The following is a 12,733-nucleotide window of genomic DNA, read 5'->3' as shown; positions in this document are numbered from 1 at the left end:
ATGCACCTGATGTGCATGTGTGTTTGAAAGAGATGGATGCTCCGGGTACCAGTGGACAAGAAAGATAGGTAGCACTCATCCGTCCTTGTGTGAAACTTGTCTTCTCCAAGACTTCCCCTTTCTGACTTCTCTTGGCTGTCAGGTATTTTCACGTCAAACAAGCCTGAATGCTCCCCTTCTTCCAGAGAGGGAAGGGTTAATACCCCCTTTCCCTGAGGTTGGGCTTATTGTTGTTATGAGACTCAGTCTCATCTCTGACTTTATATGCAGTAGTTATTTATCATCTAATGGAAGCTGCTCTGCATAGTGAGGTGCAGGCTAACAAAGGCCACATATTAAGACCCTGTATTAAAAAGAATCTTAAAAGGGTATCATAGCCAAATTTTATTGTGTGTAATATATCATAACATGTCCATGCAACCTTTCTCTCTCTCTCTCTCTCTCTTTCTCTCTCTCTCTCTCTCTCTCTCTCTCTCTCACACACACACACACACACACACACACGTTTTGTATTTAATGTTTTATTTACTTAATAAATAGGTTAGGATAGCCCTTCAAGATTTGAAGCTTGTGGTAGTCTTTCAAGATTTTTCTTTTAAGACAGGGCCTTACTGTGTATCCTTGGGATGGCTCTTTATTATGTAGACCAGGCTGACCTCAAGGTCACAGACATCCAATTGTCTCTGACTGTGGAGTACCACACACATCTGACCAATTTTTAAGACGAGACATACATTTTTTTTTTAAAAATCAATTTATATCTATATTTATATACATATATCTATGTGTCTGTCTATTTATTTCTCTATCTCCATAATCAATATCCATATACCTATTCCTATATCTGTATCTACTTTTTTACTGAAAAACTTTATTTTAAAAAACAAAGATAAATGTACAAATTTTCAGCATTTTTGCATAAAAGTATACAAATACATTTTTTAAGGTTGTAATTAAGTATTTGTGGGTACATATATATATATATATATATATACATATGTATATATGTAGCAATAATATAGGGAAAGAGGCTATTAATTTGAGGGGATAGGAGAGAAACTGGGAGGGGCTGTAGGGAGGAAAGGGGGATGTGATACAGTTCTATTTTAATTAAAATATATTCTTTTTTTTCTTGAACTTCACACAGTCTGTGAGTTGTTTCTGGGGTGTTCAGAGTTTTCTGGGGTTAGTATCCCATTATCAGTGACTGCATGTTATGTCTGTTCTTTTGTGACTGGGTTATCTCACTCAGGATGATATTCTCTAAATGCATCCATTTTCTTAAGAATTTCATAAAGTCATTGTTTCTGATAGCTGAGTATTACTCCATTGTGTAAATGTACCACAATTTTTGTATCCATTCATCTACTGAAGGACATCTGGGTTCTTTCCAGCTTCTGGCTATTATAAATAGAGCTGCTATGAACATTGTGGTGCATGTATTTTATTGTATGTTGGAGCGTCTCTGGGGTAAATGCTCAGAAGTAGAATAACTGGGTCTTCAGGTAGTACTATGTCCATTTTTCTGAGGAACCCCCAGACTGATTTCCAGAGTGGTTTTATCAGTTGATAACCCCACCAACAGTGGAGAAGTGTTTCTCTTTCTCTGCATCCTTGCCAGCATCATATGTTTTATCCCCAAGTCCTCATACCCTTACACATCCCTTACAAAGATTAGCAGTGCATGTTTATGGGGGAAGAGAGGAAAATATGAACAGGCAATAATGGTGTGGATTTCATATTCCAGATATAGACCAAGTCATGTAACTACCGTTGCTAAAATTCTCAAGTATTATCATTCTAGAAAAGACATTTGTGGCAGTTTGGTTAACAAAGGCACAATAAGCTTGTCTATTTGAATGGTCAGTCATCAGGGAATGGAACTTCTTGACAGGGTTAGAAGGATCAGGAGGTATGACTTCCATGGGAGGAAGTGTGTCATGGGGGAGTAGGGTGGGCTTTGGGTTTCAAAAAGGCCATAATAGGCCCAGTGTCTCTGCCTCTCTGCTTGAAGACCAGGATACAGCTCTCAAATACTTTCCAGCATCATACAGTTAAATGCTTGCCTTTATAAGAGTTACCATGGTCATAGTGTCCCTTAACAGCACTAGATCACTACAACACCATTTTTTAAGACATATTTTGAACTAAACTTATAGTTTCAACAAGGTGCTCATCTTGCACCTGCTTTACTACTAGGAACTGTGAATTTTACATGCCTCTAAGCTCTTTTTGAAATTATAAACGTGCGGAGTTCATCAGTGGATCAAAGCCTAAACAGGAAACTGACTCTAGAGTCAACCGATGTCATCCTTTCTTTTCTCATGAGGTACAGTATGCTAAGAAAATTCTCATAAGAACTCATCTGAAATAAAGATAAGATGGAGAGATATTGTTAAAAAGAATTTCTATGAGGAAGATCTGGTTTTGAATTCTAAATACTTCATAAGGAGTGGAGCCCAAGGCCTTGAAGGATGCTGAATGTACGGAGATCTGCCCTGTCACAGGGGCATCACAGGGGCATGCTGGGAAGGCTGAGGAAATAGAGGTCACAGGGGCATGCTGGGAAGGCTGAGGAAATGGAGGCTGACTTTGTTGTTCTGGAACATAGACTGAGGAGAGGGCAGGAAGGTAGGGAGCATGTATGTGTGTGTACGTGTGTGTGTAGTATGTGTGGTGTATGTGTGTGTGTGTGTGTATGTGTGTGTATATATATGTTTGTGTGTATGTATGTGTGTGTGTATGGTGCATGTGTGTGTATGTGTGTATGTATGTGTGTGAGTATATATGTTTGTGTGTATGTATGTGTGTGAGTGTATGGTGCATGTGTGTGTGTTTTTTGTGTGTATATATATGTTTGTGTGTATGTATGGTATATGTATGTGTGTGTGTGTGTGGTGTATGTGTGTGTGTGTATTTGTGTATGTGTGTGTGTGGTGTATGTGTGTGTGTGTGTGTGTGTAAGGAGGATATAAGGTCAGAACCGTCAAACTGACAGCCTTGGCCACTCTAATACAGGGTCATCTAAAGTATGTTTTTGTGTATAAGCTACATAGGTGAATGATGCTGGCTTTAGAAGGAAATGATTTTGCTAGGTGTGTTCTCCATGTCTGTCTGTCCTGTCCACCCTCATTCTGCCACTGTCACTAACATCAAGGAGTCGGAATTCAGTCCACAAATGCTGAAGCAACTCACTGTTGCACAAGACTGCTTTGATTGCTGATAAAACAGCTCATACCTAATTCCAGAAGTCAGCTGAGGTCACAGCCAAGGTTGTGGTCAAGGTTAGATGTTAATTGTAACAAGCAGAGTCACAATGCTACATTTATTATCAACAGTGTTGTAAAATGGGCAGATATTTAAAGCAGCATTCTATCTTTGTATCATTTAGAAATACCTTCAGAGAGTCAGCATCTGTATTTAGTTTCAGTTTAAACTCACTCACTCCTACAACTGTGGGATCTATTGAAACAGTCTTTAAAAATCTTATACTGAGCATCTGACTTCTCTGAATAGTGAAGGACACCGCGTTTGTCCATCGGTACATTGAATAAATGGTTCCTGCAGTTCTAATTCTTAAAAAAAAAACCTCTAAGGATTTTTAAAAACATTAATTAACTTGCAATTTACCAGGTCAAATATCGACTTGTGCAGGTTATCAGACATTGGGAACTGACAGGAATGCTGACGTAAGGGATCCAGGTCATGCCCTGTAAACGGAAGCTCACCAGTTCTCTTCTGGATTTACTGTTTTGGGTGCATTTTAAGAAACTATACAAAGAGATCGTCCTGAGTTGAGGCGGTTTGTTTCCTCTAGGTTTTCCTACATCACTTCTCACTGTCACAAGCTTAAGGAAACCCCCAATTAATGTGAGCTCTGCCATGTAAATGCTTTTCTCCAAGCTCAGGTGGCCGACCGCTAACGGGATAGAAAATGCGTCTGCCTCTTCTTCTCTCTCTCTGAGCTGTGCATTTAACAGGGGGCCATTGGATGAATAAAACCTTTCTGCTGTATAAAAGAAAAGTTGATCACTACCCAGTGGCTTTTGGGGGGCTTAACTTTATGCTTAATTTGTACCAGAGAACTAATTCAGGAAGAAGAAAGGTGTTATTTTCCCGGTGGGGCCATTTTTTTTTCTTCTCCTGGGGAGGCCTGCTGCTCCGAAGCCTTCATTATCTCCCCACCTTCCGGTCCATCTGTCCGTCCATCCATTCGTCCGTCCTACTGTTCTTCAGTGGCTCTGTTTCACAGCTTCTGCTCCTCACTTGTTGGCAGCTAAGTGGAATTCATTATGTTTCTATTTCTGAAGCCATTTAAGATCATGATTATTTAAGACCATCTCTTATTATAGCAAAAGCATTCAAAGAAAAAGGAACCCGGGAAGGGAAATAAGCAAAGCTGACATTTTCCCTCATCAGAGGAAAAAAAAAAAAAAAACGAACACCTTAAGGCCCGAAATCAAAGAAGCCTGTACTCGAAGATGGAGTTATTGGGGTCGGCAGAAGGGCAGCCAAAGATAAAAACAGCCTTGCTGAACAGATTTATATATATCTTCCTTGGGCCAGCTCTTGGAAACTGGAACTTCATATGTAGGATTATCTGATTATATCAATCAGTTCTCTTTAATCTGGCTAGCTCCTGCTAACTCTCTCCCTCGTAGGCATAGTTTTCTTTTTAGGAGTTAAGTGCCTGATAGACAGCCTGTCTTCACCTGTCTGTCTGAAGCATCAAGCCTGCTCACCCTCTATATTTTAATTAATTATTTCTTACCTTTATATCCTGCGAGACTTGAGCACTTTTGACATCAAGATAGCCTTTTGTTTACGCAGGGTCCACAGCACCGACTGACCTGTGTAGATGCAGTAAATATTTGTTGGATGAATGGATAATCCCTGTAGACGCCGTGAAATACGCAGAATTACACGCGACATTTACCATTCACAACCTTTTTGGAAAGTCAAATTTGAAAGCATAAGATTGCTGGGACCCAATTTCCTTCGCCACAGGTTACAGAAATGCAGACATAAGACAAGCGCGCATGCGCCCACGTGTGTGCGTGTTTGGGTGTTTATAAGTGTAAAAGGATTTCAGATGTGAGCAATGCTATGGGTTTCAGGTATAGTACTAGAGAGCATATCTTGGAAAACGTAAAGGTTGACTTCAGAGTTAAAACGTTAGAAGGGTTTGGATGTACAATTAAAGAAGCCTAAAATATTATGATATTGTATTCAGCAGAGCCATAAAGGCCAGCAATCGTGATAAGCGCTTAGTTCACGTAGTTTTTTTCTTTTTGATATTTTCTTTATTTACATTACAAATGTTATCCCCTTTCCTGGTTTCCCCTCCAGAATCCCCCTCTCCCATGCCCCCTCTGCTTCCTCTATGAAGGTGCTCCCCTTCCCACTCCCTCTTGCCTCCTGGCCCGGGCATTCCCCTACACTGAGGCATTGAGCCTTCACAGGACCAAGGGTCTCTCTTCCCAGTGACGCTTGATAAAGCAATCCTCTGCTACATGTCTGGCTGGAGCCATGGGTCTCCATGTGTACTCTTTGGCTGGTGGTTTAGTCCCTGGGAGCTCTGGGGGGGGGGGTCTGGGATGACGGATTGTTGTTCTTTCTGTGGGGATACAAACCTCTTCACTTATTTGGAAGTGAAATTAAACAGTGTACCGACTGCCAACATCTGATAAATTAGATAAAGTAGACATTTTGGAAACACGTTAGAAAGATTATTACAAATGAAATGTTACCAGCCTGGGGAGTAAAAGATATTGTCCTTACAAGTGGTACAAAAGAAATTGTATTTTACAGAACCCGGCTGTGGAAATTAGCATATGGAGATCAAGATATTAGTTAGACTTGAGGATAGTACAGTATGAAATTTGTCCTAATTATTCTTTAACTCTTTAAAAGCGAACCTTGAAACAAGCATTGTAGTTGAGTAAAATACTCAATGTAGGGCTCTTTCAGTTGTAAAATTGCATTATTTCTAAGTAACAATTAAAATATCTTATCACTAACCCATTCTACTTTTACAACTCTCAGTCGGCTCAACCACAGCCTGTTGGCTCAGCCGCAGCCTATTGGCTCAACCACAGCCTGTTGACTCAACCCCGGCCTATTGGCTCTCCAACAGTATCTATTTCTCTGTATCTGACATGACGTCATAAACCAGTGTTAGTCCTGTGGCATTTACCAGATCAAAACTTAAACTAAGAATCTTAAGCTTCTACCAGAGGTTACTAGCTCTAAGCAACTTTTGTTTTGCCCACAACTTTAATGATACTGTTATTTTGGAAATGTATCAAACACAACTGTGAGGGGTGACTTTGTGTTTCTCAGTCTAACATGCAAACAATGGAGGTAAATCGCTGTCATAGCTACAAACTTCTTTGTAAACTGCCATTCTAAACGCAGTGTAGTATCATTACAAATCTCTAATAATTTGCTCAAACACATAGAGAATTCCACTTAAATTGAAAATTAAGCCACATCTAAGATTTAAATGGTTGCAATTATGACATAAATCAGGATACAAGAACCCCAAAGCAATGACTAATTAGTCCACAAAAAACATCCAGTATCTGAAAAGCTAGTAATTGTGATCAACACAGGCTTGTTTCTGAAGGACTGTAATCAGGCAAAGAAATAGAGCAGCTTTTTGTTTTAAAATAAGAGGGGAAATCCCATTAAGTTATCCCTGAGGGATATCTAGCTGAATCCTCTGCCCTTAAAGTCTTGATAGGAGGACACAGATTAGTGATGAGCACAGTGAGTCATCTTTAAAAGCCATCCTGAAAAAAAAAAAAGGCTCCCAAAAGAGTCCCACAGAAACACCTAGCTAGCAACCGCAACGTACACGCAGAGGACCTAGCTCTGACCTTCGGTGTTTCTGAGCCCCCAAGAGCCCTACTTAGCTGGTGTCTGTGGCTACTGGGTTGCCTAGGCCAGCCTCAGGTTTGTGCCGTGTCTTACTGTATCATGTTATCCTGTGTTCACTGGAGATCCCTCGGAGGCCTGCTCTTTTCTAAAGGGGAATGGAGGAGAAGGAGGAAGAGGAGCAGGAGGAAGGGGAGGAGGAAGGGAAGGAGGAAGAGGGAAGAGTGGGAGTGGGAGGACCTGGGAGGAGTGTTAGAAGGGGAAGCTATGGTTAGGATGCATTGAAAACAACAAATAATAAAGCCACCCCGTCTCTACATTCATTACACAGCCCAGACCCTGTACTGTGTTTCTGACCCATCATCCTGGGAATTCCTAGTTGAGTGTTAGGGCAAGTGGACTTCATCTCCCAGCCCTCAGTTCAGGATGCACACCAAGCCGGGGTACTCTGTGCCATATTTGTTGATAGAAAGTGGGAATTTCTGGCAGCACGTGGGTAGTAGTGGTCCTAGTGCTCCTGAGACGCTTGTCCTTTACCTGGGCAGAAAGTTGGTTTGCAGAGCCTGGGATGCCATTTCCACGGTCGTCCCAGCCATGTTTAAAAGGACACTATATTTGCTTATGATGTATCTACATCCCTGTGTAGTTTAAGTTATCTCCAGGTTCCCCTTTTCTTTGTAAAACACCAGGGACTGGAGTTAGGGCTGCATGCTTTCTAGGTAAGCACTCTATCCCTGAGCTATATTCTCGGCCCCAGGTGACTTTTTTTTTTAATGTGCCCTAGGCATGAAACAGCTTTGGCCACCGAGCTAGGATGAACAAAGGGCTGCCATCTGCTCTGCCCCTGACTGATAGAAGAGCAGCACCACAAACAAGGTGTCTCTTTGCCCATTGCCAAGGGTACCCAGGTGACTTTTTAACACAAACTCCATTATAAATACTATGCAAACAATCTATTGTTGTACTGACTTGTTTAGTGAGTAAGGACAAACCCAAAATGGTCTATGTATGTTGTGCCCAGACACAGTTCTTGTGGTTTTGAGAGAGTCTTCATGTAGCTTAGGCTGGTCCCCAAACTCACTATGTAGAAACTGGTTTTGAACTCCTGCTCCTCCCGTCTTCTCCACCTTTCAAGTGTTGGGATTGTACACATATGACATCACGCTCAGATGGACACTGTAGCTGGAATTCGACTGCTTTGTGGGTCCTTTTTAATTCTACCATTCTCCATCTCCCCGTTCGCCCTTTCAACCCGTTAACCCTAGATAGGAGAGAAGAACAGATAGAGAGAGGGGAAAGGTTGACATCACTGGACTATACCCTACTAATTAGGGGCATCAGTTCCTCAGGTTCAAGTTTGGTTGTTGCTGTCAGAACATCAAATTAATTTTTCTAGTTGTTTCTTCTTTGTGCACATCTACTTAGCAAACTGAAACCAACAGCAGTCAACAGCAGTCAACAGCAGTCAGCAGCAGTCAGCAGCAGTGAGCAGCAGTCAACAGCAGTGAGCAGCAGTCAGCAGCAGTCAGCAGCAGTCAGCAGCAGTGAGCAGCAGTCAACAGCAGTGAGCAGCAGTCAGCAGCAGTCAGCAGCAGTGAGCAGCAGTCAGCAGCAGTGAGCAGCAGTGAGCAGCAGTGAGCAGCAGTCAACAGCAGTGAGCAGCAGTCAGCAGCAGTCAGCAGCAGTCAACAGCAGTGAGCAGCAGTGAGCAGCAGTGAGCAGCAGTCAGTCAGCAGTCAGCAGCAGTCAGCAGCAGTGAGCAGCAGTCAGCAGCAGTGAGCAGCAGTGAGCAGCAGTGAGCAGCAGTCAACAGCAGTCAGCAGCAGTCAGCAGCAGTCAGCAGCAGTGAGCAGCAGTGAGCAGCAGTCAGCAGCAGTTAACAGCAGTCAGCAGCAGTCAGCAGCAGTTAACAGCAGTCAGCAGCAGTCAGCAGCAGTTAACAGCAGTCAGCAGCAGTCAGCAGCAGTCAGCAGCAGTCAGCAGCAGTTAACAGCAACCAACCCCTGACATTCTTAATGATATTCTGCTATACTTGCTGACAGGACCTTTAGCATAACCGTCCTCTGAGAGGCTTCGCCTAGCAGCTAATGAAGGCAGATGCAGAGACCCACAGCCAAGTGTTGGGTAGAGCTCGGGGGTCTTGTGGGAGAGGTGGCAGAAGTATTGAGTCAGAGAAATCAAGGATACCACAAGAAAACCTACAGAATCAACTAACCTGGGCCCATAGGGGCTGACAGAGACTGAACCTTCAACCAAAGAGCATGCACAGGATGGACTTAGTCTCCTTGCAAAAATGTGGCATACATGCAGCTTGTTCTTCTTGTGCGGCTCACGGCAACTGGAGCAGGGGTTGTCTGGATCCCTCTTCCGCTAGCTGGGATGCCATGTCTAAATCCTAGCCAGCATGTGCTGTCCCTTGAGATTTTGGTCTTAGCCATTCTGATTGTTGTAAGACAGAATTCCAGAGATGTTTTGATTTGCATTTCCTAGAGGACAAGAAGGTCTTTGAACAGTTCTTTGAGTGTTTCTTAGCCATTAAAAATTCCTTTGTTGAGAATTCTCTGATTAGCTCTTACCACTCTTTTTAATTGAGTGATTTGGCTTGTTGGTTTCTAACTTCTCTAGTTCTTTATATATTTTGGAGTTGAGCCCTCTGATGTAGGGTTGGTGAAGGTCTTTTCTATGCTGTATGCTGCCATTTTGTCCTATTGATGGTGTGCTTTGCCTTACAGAAATGTTTGAGTTTCACGAGGTCCTATTTATCAATTGCTGATCTTAGATCTGGTGCCATTGGTGTTTTGTTCAGGAAATTGCCCCCTTTGCCAATAAGTTCGAGGCTCTTTCCCACTTTCTCCTTTATTAGGTTAGCATATCTGGTTTTATGTTGAGGCCCTTGATCCTTGTAAACTTTGTGCAGAAGAGACAAGGTAGAACTTGCCCTTTCAGGGAAGAATTCCTGTAAAAAGTATTTTTTGACACATGGTTAGTTGAATTTGAGGATGCAGAACACACATATTCAGAGGGTCAGTGATACAGCTGTTTCACTATGGACAGCTGCTTTGTGAAGAACTCTGAGCATGTTATAGATTTATTCTATGCAAGGTACTAAGACATAACTCCCACAGCCCCTTTCTGAGATGGCTGAAGGTCTTCCGATAATACGGGTTACCACAACTGCTCTCTGAAAGTTGTCTTAATGTGCCAAGGCACATGATCAAGACACATAAATACACACTCAAGATAGAGCTAGGCAGATAATAAAGAAATACATGTTAAAATATATGCTGTATTTCCTATGGAGTCAATGAGCAATTCCTAATATAAATTAAGCCATTCCTTATGCCAAGTAATATAAATCAGCCTTCGGCTCTCAATCTTGGAGATGTATTTTCCTTTCTGCAGACTGAATAATACCCTCTACCACAGAGACTGATGGGGTATCTCCTGTGCTAAGGAGGCACCTTTAAATGCTCTTAAGAGATTTAATTTCCAATGTGTTTATGTGAATGAGTTCATGTGCACCAAGCATGTGCAGGAACCTATGGGGACTATAAGACTTGGATTGTCCAGAATTGAAATTAGAAGTGGTTTGAGCCATCACATGGGTACTGGGAACTGATCTGAATCTGGACCCCCTGTAACAGCAGTGAACATCCTTTCAGTGAGCCATCTTCCCATGCCCTGGAGATTCATCAGTGGAATCCAACAGCATCTTGCTCAGTCATTTTTTTCTGCTCCGGGTCAAGAATGCTGGATCCAGAACAGTGTACATTCTCTCCAGTCCCAGGGCACCATGAGTTTAGGCCTGGACACTAGAGTCCTTACCAAGCATATATGAAGCCCTAAATCCAACCTTTAGTTCATCAAAGATAACTAGATGAATAAAAATGTTTTACTTTCTTATGGTCTATAAATTTGATTATCTTTCTTAAAAATTAAATTAAATTAAATTAATTTACATTCCAAACATTGCTCCCCCCTTCTTGGGCTCCCCTCTACAAGTTCTTCATCCTGTGCCCCATTTCCCCTCCCCTTTGCCTTTGAGAGGCCCCTGCTGACTACCCACTCACCCACCCCACCCAGCTAGCATCCCCCTTCCCTGGAGCATCAAGTTTCTACAGGATTAAGTGCATTCTTTCCCACTAAAGCCACACAAGACATTCCTCTGCTGCATATGAAGTGGGGGCTACTCTTTGGTCAATGGCTTAGTCTCTGGGAGCTCTGAGGGGTCTGGGTTAGTTGAAACTGTTGTTCTTCCTATGGGATTGCCATCTCCTTCAGCTCCTTCAGTCCTTCTCCTAACTTCCATATGGGTCCCTGGGCTCAGTCCAATGGTTGGCTGTAAGTATCTGCATCTGTCTCAGTCAGCTACAGTAGAGCCTCTCAGAGGGCAGCCATGTTAGGCTCCTGTCTGCAAGCACAACATGACATCAGCAATGGTGCCAGGGTTTGATGCTTGAGCATGGAATGGATTCCAGGTTGGGCTGGTCTCTGGTCTTTCCTTCAGTCTCTACTCCATTTTTGTCCTTGCATTTCATTTGAAAGGAACAATTCCGGGTAAAATATTTTGAGGATGGGTGGGTGGCCCGTGTCTCAAATGGGGGCCATGTCTATCTACTAAAGGTGGTCTCTTTAGGTTCCATCTCCCAACTGTTGGGCATTTAGGCTAAAGTCATTCCCACTGGGTCCTGGGAACCTCTCAGATCCTTGATGTCTGTGCCTTTCTAGAGGTTCCCCCTGCCCCAAACCCCCACACTGCTGCATACACACACGCACACACACACACACACACACACACACACACACACACACACACACACACACACACACACATTATGTATATATATACATAATTCATCTGGCCCTCTAGACTTTTCTCCTGTCTCGCCTCATACCTGACTCTGCCCCCATTTTCTCTCTCCCTTAATTCTTTCTCCCAGGTTCCTCCTTCCCTCTACCTCCCAAGATTATTTTGTTGCCTGATCTGTCAGAAGATCTTTTATTGTTGATAATTGTTTTCAATATCCTGAGGTTTTTTTCCCTCATATGTAGTAGAGAACTGTTCTTACCATGTCTAAAAAATTGGGTTGGAATTTTGATGGGGATCGTATTAAATCTGTAGATTGCTTTTGATAAGATAGCCATTTTTAAAATGTTGATCCTTCCAATTCATGAGCATGGGAGATCTTTCCATCTTCTGAGATCTTTTCCAATTTCTTTCTTCAGCGACATGAAGTTCTTGTCATGCAGGTCCTTCACTTGCTTAGTTAGAGTCACTACAAGGTATTTTATATTATTTGTGACTATTGTGAAAGGTGCCGTTTCCCTAATTTCTTCCTAAGACTGTTTATACTTTGTATAAAGGAAGGCTACTAATTTGTTTGAGTTAATTTTATATCCAGCCACTTTGCTGATATGGTTGCTTATCAGCTGTAGAAGTTCTCTGGTGGAATTTTTGGGGTCATTTAAGTATACTATCATATCATATGCAAAGAATGATATTTTGACTTCTTCCTTTCCAATTTTTATCTCTTTGACTTCTTTTTGCTGTCTAATTGCTCCGGCCAGGACTTCCAGTACTATATTGAATAGGTAGGGAGAGAGAGGGCAGCCTTGTCTAGTCCCTGACATTAGTGGAATTGCTTCAAGTTTCTCACCACTTAATTTGATGTTGGCTGTTAGTTTACTGTATATTACTTTTATTATGTTTAAGTATGTGCTTTAAATTCCTGATCTTTCCAAGACTTTTAACATGAAGAGGTGTTGTATTTTGTTAAAGGCTTTTTCAGCATCTAATGAGATGATCATGCATTTTTTTCCAGTTTGTTTATATAGTGGGTTACATTGATGGATT

The 12,733-nt window shown here is 42.1% G+C and overlaps 1 protein-coding gene across 1 annotated transcript in view; it reads left to right on the top strand.

The window, feature by feature from the left end:
- Positions 1-12,733, top strand: part of IQUB (IQ motif and ubiquitin domain containing) — a gene marked incomplete at both ends in the record, with an annotated part of 49,600 nt that overhangs the window by 22,652 nt on the left and 14,215 nt on the right. The window lies entirely within an intron of this gene.

The sequence above is a fragment of the Micromys minutus genome, assembly GCF_963924665.1.
Source record: "Micromys minutus genome assembly, chromosome: 23".
Taxonomy (NCBI): Eukaryota; Metazoa; Chordata; class Mammalia; order Rodentia; family Muridae; genus Micromys; species Micromys minutus.
The sequence above is the reverse complement of the archived record's forward strand: the minus strand, read 5'-3'. Positions and strand labels throughout refer to the sequence as shown.